General features: G+C 49.0%; 1 long non-coding RNA gene across 1 annotated transcript; it reads left to right on the top strand.

Annotated features, from left to right (window-relative positions):
• The first annotated feature begins 8,493 nt into the window (after window positions 1-8,493).
• Window positions 8,494-13,785, top strand: LOC128346418 (uncharacterized). The gene is made up of 3 exons (XR_008316952.1): window positions 8,494-8,797; window positions 12,619-12,737; window positions 13,451-13,785. It is a non-coding gene; the product is annotated as an uncharacterized LOC128346418 (long non-coding RNA).
• Window positions 13,786-16,592: the final 2,807 nt, after the last annotated feature.

Genomic DNA, 16,592 nt, shown 5'->3' on the forward strand with positions numbered 1-16,592 from the left:
TTATACTTGTTGCTGTGGGCAGCTCTTCCAAATGTTTCTCTTCAATGTTCAATGGGGACCACAAGGGAGAATAGACCCCCACCACCACCTTCCCTCTGCCCTGTCCCCTTGTAATCATGCATGTGTTTTGTGTGTAATGCATGGTGTATGTGTATGTGTGTGCACGTGCCTTGTCTGCATGTATCTGCGTGTAAGTGCACATATACATGTGCCATGCTGCTCACTGAGAGTGAGAAGAATACCTGTCAATCCTTCTGATCCTTCTCTGCCATAAATAATCTCCCACAGTGTGCCCAAAATGTCCAGCCTCAAGTATCCTTCAGTCAAACTCCACCCAATCTCCATAGGTTCCAGAGGCAAAGGACAAGAAGAGAGCTGGTCTTGTGGTAGCAAGCCTGACTTGTCCCCTTAACTAAGCAGGGTCCGTCCTGGTTGCATATGAATGGGAGACTAGAAGTGTGAGCACTGTAAGATATTCCCCTCAGGGAAGGGAGCTGCTCTGGAAAGAGCAGAAAGTTTCAAGTTCCCTCCCTGGCTTCTCCAAGATAGGGCTGAGAGAGACTCCTGCCTGCAACCTTGGAGAAGCCGCTGCCAGTCTGTGAAGACAATACTGAGCTAGATAGACCAATGGTCTGACTCAGTATATGGCACCTTCCGATGTTCCTATGACAATGCAAAGAGAAGAGGCTGTCAGGGTAGGGACTAAAAATGTGGGGAACAGCAGTGTTCAGCAGAGCTGAGCCTATCCCTTGGTTGAGACATTAATTTGAGTGCCTTTGGGGCTTTATCCATTGGTTCAGGATCATGCAGCACAGACTCAACTAATACACAAGAGAGGATTGCATTATTAATTATTATTGTCATTATTTTTTAAATCTCTGAATGCAGAGATTCTAGTTTCACTGCAATACTAAATGCAAATGCCACAGGTCTCTACAGGGAACTTCTGTGCATTTTTTCTCCCTTGTTAACATTCAGACTAAAATCATTTCAAATAAACTGACACATACTAAGTGGTATTATCACAGTGCTAAAAATGAACAAATCCGTTGACTTTGTGGGTTTTTGCTGACAAAATATTTAAATTAAACTTTTGTAACTAATCAATTTTTAATTTATTTAAAATCTTCCTCATTGGCCTACACTACAGGCACCTGAGAAATGAAGCACTTTCTCTCTGCCTTTTGCAATGCATCCATTCACTACAAGCTGGTTGAGATGGGCGACCTGGTAGGGATGAAGCCTATGTAGGATTGTACACAACCTGAGGCTAGATTATCTCAAGGTACATTCTAGCTCTACAATTACTTCTATGAAGTAATTAAAGAACTCAACCTTTAGTCAGAGTACCAGTGAATCCTGCTGAAAACACTCAAGAGTCATCCCTATTATTGCTTCATTTCTTATACAACCAGTCCATAGTGGGCTTCAAAACCACACAGAGGCCATTATTATAGAAGGTCTGAGTGAGAACACTTCAAGGATTTGAAGAGATCAACAAAATCTCCTTTCTATATCCTTCAAGACACTAACTGGTCTTACATGTGGGGCCAATTTGAATGAAAAGTTGAACTCCAGAAAACCACTCACCCATGCAGGGCTCCACACAACCCAGTGTCACAAAGACTGAGTAAAGTGTGGAACCCCCACACTTGGGGTCTGGCATGTTCTCTGGGTTCTCCACGCAAACTTCTGAGAGAGAGTTTTCAAAGTAAAATTAATATTCATGTTTTAATGGGAATTTTTAAATTCAACGTTTGAAATATGATTGTTTCAGACTCATTATTGGCATCTTGAAATTGTTTTTATTTTGGCAGGTCTCATATATATGAATTTTCATAAGCTGTCAGCTGTCCAGTACTAATTACCATTATGTGCTATTTATCAAGTGCTACAAGATCTTTTTCCCCCACAAAAGAGAGAAAGAAATATTATGTTTCATCGATCAAAAGCTATATCCGTGAAGCACTATTGCATGCCAACCATCATATACCGTCAAGCACAACATGCTAATAGTTTTCACACTATCTTCTGTGGAACGCTGGCTTCTTTGGAAGCTTGAGAGGGGTTCTTCAATGAGAAAAACAGCAGAAAGGAAACTTGGCCACTGCTGCTACACTTCCTCTGCCATGCACAGCCACAGGAGAATGCTGCTGGGTGTGATCCAGGGCAGACCCTCAGTTTGCAACGGGCAATGGTGAAGCCCAACATCCATGTCAACTGAGTATGCATCCTAGAACAGGCCAGGGTTTCCAACCTTGGGTCACTGGGGCTGGAGATGATGGGAGCTGTATAATCCAACAAGATCTAGGGACCCAAAGTTGGGAACGCTTGTCCTAGAACATGCCTCCAAATTCTCAGCAATGCAAAAGGGTTTTGTGGGAGGTACACCAAAGCTGTCTGGGAAACATACCAGCGGGGATTTGAACTGGTAACCTCTGGCTTGCTAGTCAAGTCATTTCCCGCTGCACCATTAGGAAACACCTATATCAGGCAGCAGTGATATAGGAAGATGCTGAAAGACGTCCTCTGATACTGCACAGGAGATGGCAACGGTAAAGCCCTCCTGTATTCTACCAAAGACAACCACAGCGCTCTGTGGTCATCAGGAGTTGATGACCTCGACGCAGACTCGACGGCACACTTTACTTTACACAAAAGCTCCTTGTCATGTTCCCCAAAGGTAGAATGTTTGAACATCTATGAACATTTTAACTTAAAAGATGGCCTTTCTGGCCAAAGGCAGCCTAAGACAGCTCACAAAGCAGAGCAAATCATAAAAATTATGTAAAACAACCACACACCCCATTAAAAGCAGCTAAAGCAAAACAATAGTCCCCCAAATCACCAACCAACCATCAATCAACCAAACATCGCCCTCCCAGAAGGGGCACAACAAAAAAGCCAAGTTTTAACATGGTACTGGAAAGACAAGAGAGTAGGGGTCAGCCGGGCCTCTACAGGCAGGGCATTCCACAAGGCCTGTGCCACCACGAAAATGGCCTTGCTCCTAGTGGGCCCCCCTCTGGGCCAAGGGCCCCAGAGCAAAGCCTCAGAGGAGTGCACTGGAAGCCTGGCCAATGCATTTTGTACCAACTGAAGTTTCCAAATACTTTTCATGGGCAACCCCACACAGAATGCAGTTTGTTTGTTTGTTTGTTTGTTTGTTTGTTTAGTACATTTATATATACTGCCCCCTACAAAAAGTCCCTGGGCAGTTCACAATATAAAACCATTAGAACATTGACATTATTAAAACAATTTAAAATACAATAAAAATTCTAAAACCAAAGCTTAAAAACTATAAAGCCTGACTACACAGGCATTACAGTAGTTCAACCTGGAAGTGACCAGAATATGGATAACATAGTTGGACCAGACCTTTCCAAATGAGGCAACTGCTGGCAACAAGCCAAATGTGGTTAAAATATATGAAGCTGCCTTATATTATTATTATTGCCAGCCCCCTGAGACATCTAGCTCAGTATGGTGACTAATGCACAGTTGCTCTTCAGGGTTTCAGGTAGAGTCTTTCCTAGCCCCACAAGGCTCGAAAGCCACCACAATGTACTATTGCATACCAGCTACCAATAGTGTCAAGTTCTAGGAACATAGGAACATAGGAAGCTGCCATATACTGAGTCAGACCATTGGTCTATCTAGCTCAGTATTGTCTTCACGGACCGGCAGCGGCTTCTCCAAGGCTGCAGGCGGGAATCTCTCTCAGCCCTATCTTGGAGAAGCCAGGGAGGGAACTTGAAACCTTCTGCTCTTCCCAGAGCGACTCCATCCCCTGAGGAGAATATTTTACAGTGCTCACACATCAAGTCTCCCATTCATATGCAACCAGGGCAGACCCTGCTTAGCTATGGGGACAAGTCATGCTTGCTACCACAAGACCAGCTCTCCTCTCCTGAAAAAAAAAAACACCTTATATTGCCAAGGGGTAGTGGGGCAGGTGGAAGGGGAAGCTATTTTATATCTGGAATGAATTTTCTCCTCTCACGGCCCATTCCTGTTCCCCAAACCTTCTCTGTTCCTGGCTCCCTGCCCCAGCCACTCTTTCAACCCAACCACCATCGCCACCTATTACTATTCTAAGTCAACTATCAAATATGGGCGGGGGGTGGGGTGGGGGGGCAGGATCAATTGTCAGATTTCAAATACTGAAGTCAAATATCAAATCAAATAGTCAAATATCATGGGATGTCAAATACAGATATCAAAATATCACGGGATGTCAAATACAGATATCGAATATTCTAAGAATATTTGAGCACTCAGGGAATACGCATGAACCACCACCTCTCTTCCTCACGTTGCAAACCTGGAAAGGTCTCTTTTATTTTGCATATGCAAAGAAGTTATGGCCAGAAAACAACTCAGGCCTGGCTTCTAGGAAGGGGACTGGCCATTTATGTGATTTGTAGAAGATTGCACACACTCAGAAAGTAATGAGTATCGTTACAGCATTGAGAATAATGGAGTGGTGAATAATGGAGGGCTGTCTATTGCTCCCAGCAGCACCTTGCCCCACTTTCAGTCCCATAAGAAGACATGGGTGGTTTCCTCTGCCCTTCGCTGTTGAGGGCAGGCGGAGATACGCACACCCTGCTCAGTAGGAATCGGAGTCGGAAGGGAGCAGGAGGCTAGAAGGATGACATCATCTGCCTGACTGCTGCTGATTGGAGGTTAGCCAACAGGGCTGTTTTTTGTGTTGCCTGCCAAAGAGCAGTAGGAAAGAACTCCTGTGCGGATGCTGTCAAAAGATGTTTATTCTCAGGACAGGCTGAGGGTTGGGGAGTGCAGGGCAAGGAGGCAGCAGTAGTCCAAGACATATTGCTGCTTGAGGTGAAGGGCAATGTAATGCCCCACCCTCCACAGGGGCAGGTGCCCAGCTGCACTCTCAGGCCCACACCAGCTCTCCTAGGCTAAACCAGCTAGCCAGGCACTAGCAGCAGTAGAGGCATCCCTAGCTCACATCAGGATGGGAGGAGAGGGGAAGGAAGAGGCAGGCCACAGGGAGGCGAGGAGAGGGAAATGGACAGTGTGCCCCGGAGGGTGTGGAAAGACAGTGGCAGTGAGCGCATGGGGCAGGAGGCTACCACTGCCATCCTTTGCACCCCTCCTTGTGCCCCCCCCACCTGAGGTGGCTGCCTCACGGGACGGCCACTCCGGCAGAGAGGGCTTCTCTCTTGTACACAGCGGAATAAGAACATAAGAACAGCCCTGCTGGATCAGGCCCAGGCATCTTGTTCCACACAGTGGCCCACTAGGTGCCTCTGAGCAGCCCACAGGCAAGAGCTGAAGGCAGGCCCTCTCTCTTGCTGTTGCTGCCCTGCAACTGGTGTTCAGAGGCATCCTGCTCTGAGCCTGGAGGTAGTCTGTATAGAGGGCGTATAGAAAGAATGTCCTTTCATTCCTCTTTGTCCTCCAGATTTCAAGTCACGTTCCAGCGATTTCCCCAAGCTGCATCTCCTTTCTTCCACAAACACTTCCCAAGTTCCAACGAAATTATGTTTCCCCTTGAGGCTTGTGCATAAATGCCAGTGCACTTGTCAATCCCTTCACTTCAGCCTGTGCAAACACCCAGGTCCAGCTCCCCTCATCCCTCTTGATCCTCCCTTATCAATATCCCCCAATCCTTCACTTTGCTTCCCCTACCTCTCCCACATCAGACATGTCGGGAGGCCTCCCTGATCTCAAAGAGGTACTCACTGGGGTTACTTACTGGTGAGGGAAGTGCATTCTACATATGCCTAGAAATATACAAGCAGATGATGAAGCTGTCTTCTGCAGAGTTGGATCATCTCAACGTTGTCTATGTTGACTAGAAAGAGCTCTCCAGGCAGTGCTCAAATTACAAGGGGGATAGAGAAGGTCTGCTGGTCCCCTGGCTACGGTTTTTAAAAGGCTACAAGGGGCATGGTTTTGCTGACATCATCGGGGAGAGTCAGGGAATTTGGCTTGTGGCTTTCACGAATGGCCCCCTATCTTTCTCTCCATCATGTGAGCACTATCTCCAGGGTTTGCAACTGAGGCAGAACTCAAGACCTTCTTCTACATGCAAAGCATGTGTGCTACTACCATTGAGCAATGGCCCCTCTCCAGACGCTCTTTGCTGCATTCGCAGTCTCACTCTGAGTGAAGTCCTGTGGCAGTAGAAGCAGTGAACTTGCACCTACCCCAATACTCCCTTTTACACAACTCTTCGAGGCACAAGTCATTTCAAGCACTGCATTGTACAGCCACAGACTACATGTCTGGCCTTGGGGAAACCCTGTTCTTCTTTCTCTCAGCTTTAGTTCTCATTTGTATAGATTGACTGTGTCTGTGTTTAGAATTCTCTGTCACAGCCGGGCAACCTGACCCCAGGTCACTTCCCCCATGTCTCTGTGAAGGTGGGATGGGAATAGGCAGGAGCTGGGTGGGAGGAGGAAAGAGGGGTGGGATGAGTTGGGTTGGATGGAGCAGCACCCCCAGTGGGCAGGCTGCCATTGCCGTGATGTCATCCGATTGCCTGTGTGATGATATGATGTCATCGTTCTGCTTCCATGAGCCATGATTTGCTGGGATCATCTCAGGAAAGAACTATTCTGTTTGCTTAACCATAGCTGCCAGTTGGAGAAAGACGTACCTGTAGCACACAAAAAGGGTAAGCAGGCCTGCCCTTACCCCATGAAACACCCTTCCATTCTCCAAAAACCATAAATATCCAGAGTGGGGTGCAAGGGGAGCCAGTTGCCCCCTGGATAGAGCCAGTTCCATTGAATTCAATGGGGCTTACTCCCAAGTAAGTGGGTATAAGATTGCAGCCTCCCCCCCCCCAAAAAAACATTCTCCAAAAAAACCCACCCCCACCCACCCCTTCCCTTTTGCCCCAAACGTTTTCCTTGGAGTTTAAAAAGCGACTACATTCAGTTGAATCCAAGCTGTCTGGCTTTGCCCTGGGGGATGAGGTTGCACAAGGCCTCCAAAACAATTCAGGGGTGGGGGAGAAAAAGATAAACCCACCAGACAAAGATCCTCCCTCTTAGGGAACTCATCCTCACTATCTATTATTTACTGGAGGGCAGTGTTAGAGTGTCTTGAATGGAATGCTGTTTTATATACATTTGGGTACACACCACATGACTACAGAATCTGGAAATCCAACAGAAAACCTTGACTTTTGCAGTCAGATAGGAAATTGCACGTACTCAGAATTCCCTTGGTTACAGAGAAAGAAAACATGGACAATTAAAGGTTATTTTAAGGGCTCCAGAATTTCAAAAGGACTAGCTACCTACATGTACTGCAAATGTACTGCAAAATGAAATTCCACAGGCTGATTGGTGAAGATGTCTTTATAAAGTCACTACCCCTTTTTGACAGGTCACCTGTGGCAGAAATCCAGGCAGACATTCAACAGGCACAACTTGTCTCCAACATGGAGATGCAGTCATGAGTGAAGCTCGAGGTGTTGCATTTCTGCATGCCACGCAGCAGTTAAAAGCACAGGAGCCCTGCCATCAAAGAAAGTGGCAACCCTACGTGCTTGATTTACATCTGCAGCCAGGAAATTTGATAAGAGGTGCTCCCTTTGCGGGCTACTGAAGTCAAGGGGAAGTGACATCTGCAAATTATATTCACAATGCTGGTGATTTTACCCGCATTGGTAAAATCCCATCCTCTCTCCGCTCTGCTATAGCTTGCTTACAAGATCGTGCGTCCATCCGCAGACAAATAGTTGCATAATCATGTACAGCATCGCACAGGGTAAGTGCGTAAATCTTCCCACTACCAGCCGCTGCGATGGGCAACTGTCTCACTACATACTATACCCTGATGCCTGGGATAAAAAGGCAAAAGAGCGACCGGCCCCTCTGCCTAAAGACGTGTGCCTGGACAAACCCTCTCAGTCTCCTACGCAGCCTAGGCAGCGACGGCGTTCTCACGAGAGCTCTCAGTGCAATGGAACTCTAGCTGATTCGGAAGCGGAGAGATGTGTCCGCTTCCCTCCACCCCCGTCCGTCCAACCAGGCAGGAGCACGCCCCCACAGATCTGGCCGCATTCAGGGGCATTCCCCACTGCAAGGACTTTGCGCCTTTAAATATCCCGAGCTACGGCTAAGCAGGCACCTTCTCCAAACATTTAGGCGCATTAACATTGTTAAGCAGTGAGTTAGGGAGTGTCAGAAATGTGCTATTTTCACACGCAGGCTGATTGATGAAGGGCGACGCGCGCAGGGCCCCGGGTTGGCAGCGAGACAGGCTTGAACAATGAAGGGGCCCCCAGCCAGCCAATAAATACCAGCCTCTAATCTCATTCCCCCCACGTGGGACCGGACAGGCAGCCGACGCTCTCCAGCCATTGGGCGACTCGCAGCCAACCAGAGGGTGCTAAAAAGAAACTTCGCGCTCCCGTTGGCTACTCGCCTTCCCTTTTGTTCTCGCCACCTTAGCGCAGTTAACTCTTTCCTTTCTCCCTCCCAAGAAGGCTGGAAAGCTAAAGAGGCGCAGACGGTGCCAGCTTCAGACCTGGCATCATCAAAGTGCGGGAGCTGCATCAAAATGTCCAGGGCTAGCCAAGGCTATAACGAGGACGCTTTGGGACCATACGATCCTCAAGCCAAGGGCTATAATGCCCCGTAGCATAGCCCTGCACAGACTGGCATCTAGGCGGTTGTCGGGATGTCAGGACGCGGGGCAAGGACTGTGACTATAGATTTGGGGAGCCTCACCCAAATCTCAAGGCAATAAGCAGAGACCGCGTTTCTCTGCCCTTCCAACAAACCGTAGGGGTAAGGAGGTGCAGGTAATGAGGAGAGCCGGAGAGCAGTAGCTCACTTCAGCAGCAGGGGTGCTGACTAGGGAAGGCTTGAGGATCAGCTCCTCACTTTTTTGGGCGGGGGGGGGGCAAAGACGCGTCAGCGGACATAAGTTATTAGGTCTGGGGGCGGGGAGTTGTAAAATGAGGGGGGAACTCTTTAAATGCTAGTGGGGGTGGTGGTATCTGCATCCCCTGCTGCACAGTATCCAATCTTGGTGGTGAGAGGTAGGGAACTGTGCTGTGTAATACAAGCCCTTCCAAGCCGGCAAGTGGAGCAGATCCATAGAATTCAGCAGCCAACCATATACCTGGGGCCCATACGACTCAGTTGGAGTGTTTCTGGGGATTTCCCTTTATGACCAAGTTATTGAATCCTCTGAGGGTGTAACGCTGCGGTTTGCGCCCACCGCCAGATCCTTTTATCCAGGCTGGATGAAATGGGCGAGCGCCTGACCCTCTCCCTTACTTAACAAAACGAATGGCCATGGATTACCTCCATGCCACCCCCAAGAAAAACCCTTGACCCGCCACCACCATATGTAGGCCTCAGGATAGAACCCGCGGGGAGAAATGGCCCTGCTAAAATAAAGCCAGAAAAAGCGCAGGATGCCTGAGCACACGACACGTGGATCAAGCTGAGTGGTTACGCCTGACCCCTACAGCTTACTAACACACTGAGGCTGGATTGCAGCCCTAAGCACACCATGGGCCAGCAGCAACCCGTTATTGTGCTTGGTGCGATGCGATCCTACTTCTCCTTCCGAACCGAACTCTTCTGCTTCCCGCCACTGGGTGGCAGTACACCAAATCGGCCACGCTCCCACTTGGGAAGTTCGGGCCAAGGCCGCTAAATTATTTAGGAAATGAATGCCCTACTTCCTGGGCTAATGGCGAAGAGGCGGGTAGATCCAAATGGGATAGAATCAAATGAGTTGATGGGTACCAGATGATTCAAGTGCGGTAGACAAAACTAAGTCCCAAGGTTGAGGCGATGCCCGACCTCCTTCAGCACAGCGACGCCCCTGTCGCGCAGAAATAGCTCTGTTGCCATGCCCATCCGACAACACTGTTCACCTTTGCAGCTTTCCTAACACGCTGTACAACCATAGCCAAGCTTACCCCTAATTCAGCTATAGAGGTATAGCCCATCCTATCCCATGTGCTCAAGGCGGGTAGCGGCGATTCTATCAAAACAGAATTTCCCTGTTTCTGTCCAACTTATCCCCCCCCTTTTGTTTCTGTTCTTTACTTTCGGTCCCCTCCCTTGTTTTGCCCCATATACCCTCTCAGTAGACACCCCCCCCGGAAGAAGTTGGTGTTTTGCGCTGTACAGGATGCCTGCCTGCTGTGGGTAGGTAGGAGATGCATTCAGATTTCCCAGCTTCTCACCTTCCTTCCGCCTTCCAAAGTGGGGGTGGTGGTGGTGGGGAGCAACAGTTATTTCCCAATCCGCCCAAATGCAGCAGCTCTTCAGGCTTAGAGAGGCGACGGCAGCCATCAGATTATCGACTTTTCACCAGCTTTTGAATAGTTAAGCCTCCCTCGCATGCACCCCGTGATCATCCTGCCCCTCCCTCCCCAATATGCAGCCTGGCAGGGATTCCTTCCAACGCCACGATCTAAGGAGTCACCGACTAAGCAAGTTAACAAGTGAACAATCAAATGCAGCCAATTTGGCTAGAGCTGTACTGTGACGGATGTCAATGGAGAGAAGAGGGGGGAGAGGAAAGCTGGCACTGGCAGCTTTTGCTACCACCTGGGTAAAGACAGGGCACGCACACACTGGCAAATGTCCACTTGTACCTTCTCGTTCCCTTTCCTCCCCTTCCCCCTCCCCCACCCACCCTTTACTTTTGCCCCCCCCCCGATTGAAGACCATTTTGGCACATAGCAGCTTTTCTGATGGCCATATGAGCCACCAAGGTGGCCACTGGGTTGTATTACTGCTGCCTTACCTTTGACAAAGCTTTTCCAATGTTTGCACCTGGGATCTCTTCCACTCCCCCAAATCAATGCATGTGACAGTGCTGGATTTTACCAGAAATCGCTTGTGCGTGCTCATGCACAGCCACCCTCAGATGTAGCTAGGCTGCCAAAGTATAAATACTCTACCATATAATGGGAAAGGGGGGGTGGAATTGCTGTAGCATCTTGGAGACTTTGTGGCATGCATTTCTGCAGGTTTCTGCACCTGATGAAGTAAGCTGCTACCTATTGAAGGTTATGCTGTGGGGGTGTTCTTTCAAAGTATGTCCCAATCCTAAGCATATTTGCTCAGAAGTAAGCTCGCTGTGTTTGGCAAGGTTTCTTTCCTTGTCAGTATGCTTAGGATTGCAGCTAGTATCCCTCAGATACTGTGACAAGCTTTGTCTCCTACAGAAAACATGGGCTTTTCTAGAATCAGTCGGACAAGGACACCTTCAAGAAAAACAATTGTTTCTGCAGGCTTGGGAACATTTTGTGTGCCTGTTATTGAGACATTGAGTCAGAGAGCTCCTGGGCGCATGTACAAGATCACAACCTCTTATTCCTGATTAATAAATCAAACACATCTACCATCCTCCAGGTTCTGCATCCACAGCCAATAACATTATTTAAAATCCCACCGCATCCATAAGAATGCATGGGAAGGATGTCTGTAAGAGGGTAAGGATCAGAGGTGGCTGAAAGACGTTTCCAGCGGCGGCGGCGGGGGGAAGATGTCAAAGGCTGTAACCCTATACCCACTTACTTGGGAGTAAACCATATTAAACTCAATGGGCTTGGCTCAATCCAAGGTAGGGCAATTGCCCCCTCTTGCCCCCCTCCCCGGATGCCCATGACAGAGATCCATGTTTTTCTGATCCTTTAATAAACCTGGTTGTCAGTTTGTCTCACAGTCAGGTAGTTTGGATAACTAGGAATTCCTAAAGTTATTCAGTGCTAGACCTAGCAGAGAGACTAAAATGGACTACATTCAGGGCTGCTGGGGTGTAGCTCCACCCCTCCCTATTTTCTTCATGATCTCCCTCACTCCGAGGGGCCTCCGGGGAGAGGGGTGAACACGGACCCCCTCTCCCCTAGCGACGCCTGGCAACGGGTCTGGGACTAGGAGGAGCCAGCGTGGTGTAGTGGCTAGAGTGCTGGACTAGGACCGGGGAGACCCGAGTTCAAATCCCCATTCAGCCATGAGACTTGCTGGGTGACTCTGGGCCAGTCACTTCTCTCTCAGCCTAGCCTACTTCACAGGGTTGTTGTGAGGAGAAACTTAAGTATGTAGAACACCGCTCTGGGCTCCTTGGAGGAAGAGTGGGATATAAATGCAAAATAATAATAATAATAATAATAATTAATAATAGTTGGGCAGCTGCTGAGGGCCCAGGAGAGGCCCTCTGAAGGATCCACTGCTGATCCCTGTGACCACCTCTGTGCCCATAGCTTTAGTGTGCTGGTGGTGGAGTGACAGGGCCAGCTCTGTAGAAAGGGGCCATGGAGGCCCTTTTGCCAAGCACCCCCTCAAACGTGGAGCCAGCCCTGACTGCAGCTTGGGGCAGACAGTGCAGAACTCCTCATGACCTATCCACACGCTATGCTCAACACTCAAATGACGAGTGCACAGTGCGCATAGTAGGTGCAGGTCTGTACAAAGGTACAGTTATTTACACATGTTGAACACGAGCACGGCAGTTAAGTTTCTTATCTGTGCCCTGTGTCTGAGGGGCCTGTGTGCAGCTTCACTTTTGAAATGAATGCTGGTGCAGTCACTCACACAGAGACATGGACAAGTGCAGACAGCTATACACTTGCACAACATTATGTCTGTACAGGGCTTATATGCACCTTGATTCTGGTGCTCTCATGAAGAACCTGGTGGCTTGTTCAGAATAAAGGATGGGAAGGTGGCCAGGCCTCATGGCTGCAGAACGCAGGATTCAGACATGACACAGTGAGTAACAGCAGTTGAGTCTCCCATGTTTCCAGGGGTGAAGACCATTTCCCCTTCCATTTCATGGAAAGGGTGTCTGATTTCATGACCTTCCATTTCTGCCCCAGCTGTCCTCTTTCGCTATGGCCACCCCTCTTCCCTAGCCTTGCCTCAGTCCCTCTTCTATATCAATGGGGAACCCCAACATATGAAATGGGGGGGAAAGCAGATTTGTATACTTTCCATTTTATATTGCAATCAAGGTTTTCTAGGCATCTTTAAGAGCAAGGATGCTTCCCCACCCCCGGTTCTGAGCTCCTTAGAGCACAATTTGCCAGTGGCAGACTCCTACATCTATAACCACATCTCCATGGCAGCCAACTGCTAATTTATTACATTTATGTATGTTATGGTTACCACCTCTTCAAGAGAAAGGGGGGGGGCAGGACTCATTTGTGTATGTTAATCCAGTAAAATTTATGCAAACTTATTGTCTAGCACTGGGGCCAAGCTTTTTAAGAATCCAGGGAAGGATGGCTGGGGGGGAAGAATAGTTAAGCCAAGCCAATATAAAACTAGTCAGGTGGCAACCTTAATGTAGATTTAAAACAGAGCATTAAGACGGTACTAAAACACCCATCAGGTGGTAGCCTTGGAAAACCCAGTCTATGGGAAATACAGCCAAGCAACATCCCTCCCTCCCTCCCTCCCTCTCTCTCTCCCCCCTCATCCAGTGGCAGAGAGTGAAAGAGAAAGCACTTGGCTGTCCCTTCGTATGCAGGCAACCTGGAGCCCTCAGAGTCCCACATAGTCGAATCCTACATTCATTGGCTCTGTGCCCCCCCTGTGGCAGATGGAGTGCAGCAGGTGAGAGTGTGTCTGGGAAAGAAAGAAAGAAGCAGCCCAGATGCCTCCCCTCCCGATTCATGGAGGCAGAGCAGGCATGCTGGCCGGTCTTCTCTCCTACCCAGTGATGGCACTTCCCCATGCATTTCGAAACGGTCTGCACACAGCATGGGGAAGGACTCAAGCCCTGCCCTTTAAGCAGCCCCCAGCAAACTGTAAGCAGTTGTGCGTTCGCAGGAAGCCCCCAGCAGCTTGCTGCTGCTGCTGCTCACAAAGTTTGGGGTCCTTGGCAGGCTGCTACTAACCCAGCCATGGGCCCTTCCTGCAGGAGAGCTCTCTCTCTCTCTCTCTCTCTCTCTTTAATCTGCCCATCCAGGTGTCCACCATGGGCGCTAGGCTGCAGCAGTGCTTCGTTATCAGAACAGCTTCTCCTCTGTCCATCTCACTGCATGTCTGCTGTCACGAGCAGACATGAAATCCAATCAGGGTGTGCCACATCATGCTTCGTTGCTTCCATAGCCCGGCTTGGGCTACATGAATGATCAGAGCCTAATCCCAAACCAAAGAAAATGAGCTCTCAAAGCAAGGTATGTCCGCAGTCAGCCCCTCCGCTGGTTCCCTGCCACTCCCAAGCACTACCTGCCAATCATGAGCCTCTATTTTCTATTGCTGACCATGCCCTCATTACAGGGGAGATCGGCTTGAGCCATTTTTCTTTTGACTTTTGCCCAGATCGAGAGACAAGTCCCCAGTGGAACAAGGAAAACTTGCAGGAAGGATGGCATGTATCCGATTTCCTTTTCCAATGTGACGCTGTTATTAACAGATGCATAGAAATGGTGTCCCGTTCCATGCAAGCCATGGCAGATCCTGGCCAGTGGCATGACCAGAAATAGACAAGCAAAATATTGGCAAGGTTGGGGCAACTTGGAGCTTTCCCCAGAAATGGCTATACAGTTCTATTCACTCTCTCTCTTCCCAGTGGATGGGGATCCTTGCTGGGGCATATTGTCAGACTGTTTTATGGCTGCACACCCATGACTGCAAGCCTCAACCCATCTAGCTTAAATTATTACTCACTCTTTGACCGTACGATGAATGAGGGTTGTAGCCTAAACAGCTGCTGCAGTGCTTGGGATAATGATCTTCACAAAGCCAGATCTTGATAGCATTAGATTGCCTGCAAAAGGATAACCCCCATTGTGCAGTGCTCTCGTGGAGGAGAGCTGGTCTTGTGGTATGGTCTCCTTTGCTAGGCAGGGTTTGCCCTGGCTTGCATTTGGATAGGAGACTACGTGTGCGAGCACTGGGAGATATTCCCCTTAGGGGCATAGCTCAGCCACTGGTGCTCTTTACCCCTGGCCTTTGGGGGTGAGGTCCAGGGCCTCCACACACCCCTGGGGCCCCCCAAATCCCCTTTAGTCTATCCTGGGCGGTGGGGTTGCCACTGGCCCACACTGCACCAGGTGGCTGAGTGTGATCATGACCTGTGCCGGGTGCTTTAGAGACAGAGGGTGGGAGGAGTGGGGAATGTGGAACGGGGATATGTTAAGTTGCATGTTGAAATGTTTCTGCTAATGCATATTTACATAAATATACAGTACCTGTTTTATATTCTGGCATGCTTGTGAGTTCAGTTGCTGTCTGTGCCCTTAAGAACCCACGTGTTTAAAACACTGTGTTGGTGATGGGGTATGTGTGTGTAGGGGGATGATGCTGAACTTGCAGTGGTGGTGGGGAGGGGGCTCAAAAAGCCTTTCGGTCCAGGCTCCGCAATGAGTTGGGTGCACCTCTGAGCTCAGTGGCAGGAGGGGCAGGAGGTCTCCGGTTCCCTCCCTGGCAGCATCTCCAGGTAGGGCTGGGAGACACTCCTGCCTGTAACCTTAGGGAGCCGCTGCCTGTCAGTGTCGCCCACGGTTTCCCAACTACAACTCCCATCATCCATTATAGGTCAGTAACATCTGGAAGACAACAGGTGAGGCACCGGTGGTGTAGACAGTACCGAGCTAGACAGACCAAGGCTCTGACTCCGTATATACGGCAGCTTCTCATTTGCCTCCTCTTTCTCTGTTTTTCTGATCAGCACCATTTTGTTATGTTTTGAACAGACCTTGTACCGTCCCTGAAGAATCAGTTTCTGTAATTTGTGGCATACTGCAGCTTAGACTTCTCTGTTTCTCTAGACTCTAGCATTCATGGTCCCACAACTCATGCCTCCCAGTTCCCTCTCCTCATTATGTATTGGTGTTTGGTGAGAATCTGCCTTAGCTTTGCACATCTCACTGCTGCATGCCATTGCCCAGCGCAGCTGGGGGAGGGGCAGAGCTCAGGAGTGACCCAGATTGCTGTGGGTGATTGTGAGACCCCTCAGGCAATTCGGCTTCCTCCGTCAGTGCAATCTCCTTCTCAGCCCAGCCAGAAGCAGCTGCTGCCCCTCTTTCTGCTCCAGCTTTGTGCGCTAATCACTTCACTCCACAGCCAGTGTATGTTTACCCATTATTAATAAGGCTTGTCATCTCACTTCTTTCACCCAAGCCACCTCTCTGCCAAGGAGAGCTTGGACTCGGGGCTTTTCATTCTTTAAAGGGACAGAGGCTTCACATTGCTCTCTCATGGCAAAAACACAGGCATTGACACATTTCTTGGCTTTGCAGCTGATCTTGTTGCTCATGAAAGTTGGGGTTAGTGGCGGAAGCCGTTTCCCTTCCTTTGAAAATAGGTTCCACGGGTTTGAGCCATTTCCCAGCCCTGCAGTCATATGCAGCCTTCCGCTCCTACCGCCTTTCATCCTGCTACCTCTTCCATTACCCTTCAGAACTGCCCCAGAGAAACCATCACATGGCACCTACCAAGCTCAATAGCTCATTTTGCTCAGTAGTCTCTGTAAAGCCACATACAAAAGAGAGCCTCCTACTCTGTATTAACCAGCCTAAACTAAATACCATGGGTACCGTTCTCCAAACCATTAACACATATTGGAACCACCCATGTTGTTGTTGTTATTATTATTTATTTATTTATTTATTTATT

This window comes from Hemicordylus capensis, chromosome 2, assembly GCF_027244095.1.
Source record: "Hemicordylus capensis ecotype Gifberg chromosome 2, rHemCap1.1.pri, whole genome shotgun sequence".
Classification (NCBI taxonomy): Eukaryota; Metazoa; Chordata; class Lepidosauria; order Squamata; family Cordylidae; genus Hemicordylus; species Hemicordylus capensis.